Source organism: Orycteropus afer, unplaced genomic scaffold, assembly GCF_000298275.1.
Source record: "Orycteropus afer afer isolate SDZICR_OR568_19922 unplaced genomic scaffold, OryAfe1.0 scaffold00050, whole genome shotgun sequence".
NCBI classification, from domain to species: Eukaryota; Metazoa; Chordata; class Mammalia; order Tubulidentata; family Orycteropodidae; genus Orycteropus; species Orycteropus afer.
The window spans coordinates 14,393,649-14,395,424 of record NW_006921637.1 but is presented as its reverse complement, the minus strand read 5'-3'; positions in this window follow the sequence as shown (position 1 = coordinate 14,395,424).

Genomic DNA, 1,776 nt, shown 5'->3' with positions numbered 1-1,776 from the left:
CTGTACCTCCCATGTACCTCTCTATGTCTTCCTCTTCTTCAATGCCACCATGGTGATCGCTCACATTTAGTACATTGCCCTTCTCTTTACCCAAATCAGTACTTGTCTCTACCTATCTAGCAGTGTGCCCTCCCATCCCTTCCCAATCCTGGTAACCAAGAAAGAAAGTTTTCTTCCGTATATAAACTTTTCCTTGACTTTTTACAGTAATGAACTAATACAGTATTTGTCCTTTTGTGATTGACTTATTTTACTCAGCATAATGTTCTCCAAGTTCATCCATGTTATGCGGTGTTCACAGATTCTACATTATTCTTTAGTGTTGCATAGTATTCCACTGTGTGTATGTACCAAGTTTGGTTATGCATTCTTCAGTTGATAGACACCTAGGTTGTTTCCATCTTTTGGCAATTGTAAATAGTGTTGTGATGAACATGGGTGTGATATATTTATCTGTTCTTGTCCTGGCTTTCACTTCTTTAGAATATATATCTAGTAATGGACTGGCTAGGTGAAATGGTATTTCTAATTCCAACTTTTTAGGGAATTGCCATACTGCTTTCCACAGTGGTTGTACCATTTTACAGTCCCACCAGCAGTGTAGGAGAGTCCCAATCTCTCCACATCCTTGCCAGCATTTGCTACTTTCTGTCTTGTCGAACTTTGCTACTAGTGCTGGGGCCAGATGGCATCTCATTGTTGTTTTGATTTACAGCTCTCTGATGGCTGATGATCATGAGAATTTCTTCATATGTTTGTTGGTCGCCTGAATATCCTCCTTGTTGAAGTGTATATTCATGTCTTCTGCCCATTTTTTAATTGGATTGTTTGTCTTTTTGTTGTTGAGGTGATGGTGTTTTCTATAAATCCTAGAGATAAGTCTCTTGTCAGATATGTCATTGCCAAATATTTTTTCCTTAATCTGTAGGTTCTCTTTTGGAGAAGTCTTTGGAAGCACATAAAAATTTAACTTTTAGAAGGTTCATTCATCTAGTTTCTTTTCTGCTGTTTGTGCATTTTGGGTTATGCTTGATAGTCTATTTATACCATATAACAGGGCCCCTAAAATTACCCCTAATTTTTCCTTGAGGAACTTTGTAGTTTTGGGTTTCACATTTAAGTCTTTGATCCATCTGGAGTTAGTTTTTGTGTATGGTGTGAGGTACAGATCTTGTTTCATTTTTCTGCAAATGAATTTCCAGTTTTGCCAGAACCATTTATTAAACAAACATTCCCTTTTCCATTTAATGGATTTTCGCCCTTTGTCAAAGATCAGCTGACCATAGGTCGATGGACAGATTTCTGAGTTCTCAATCCTATTCCATTGGTTTATGTGTATGTCATTATACCAATACCAGGCAGTTTTGACTACTGTGGCTGCATAGAAGGTTTTGAGATCTGGCAGTGTGAGACCTCCTACTTTGTTTGTCTTCTTTAACAGTGCTTTGCTTATCCAAGGTCTCTTTCCTTTCTATATAAAGTTAGTGATTGGTTTTTCCATATCATTAAAGAATGTTGATGGGATCTGGATTGGGATTGCATTGAATGCATAGATTTCTTTGGGTAGAATTGACATTTTTACAATGTTTAATCTTCCTATCCCCGAGCATGGTATATTCTTCCATTTATGTAGATCTCTTACGGTTTCTTGAAGTAGTCCTTAATTTTCTTTGTACAGGTCTTTTGTGTCCCTGATAAGATTTATTCCCAAGTATTTTATATTTTTGGTAGCTATTGTAAATGGTATTGATTTCCTTATTTCTTTTTCAGCAATCT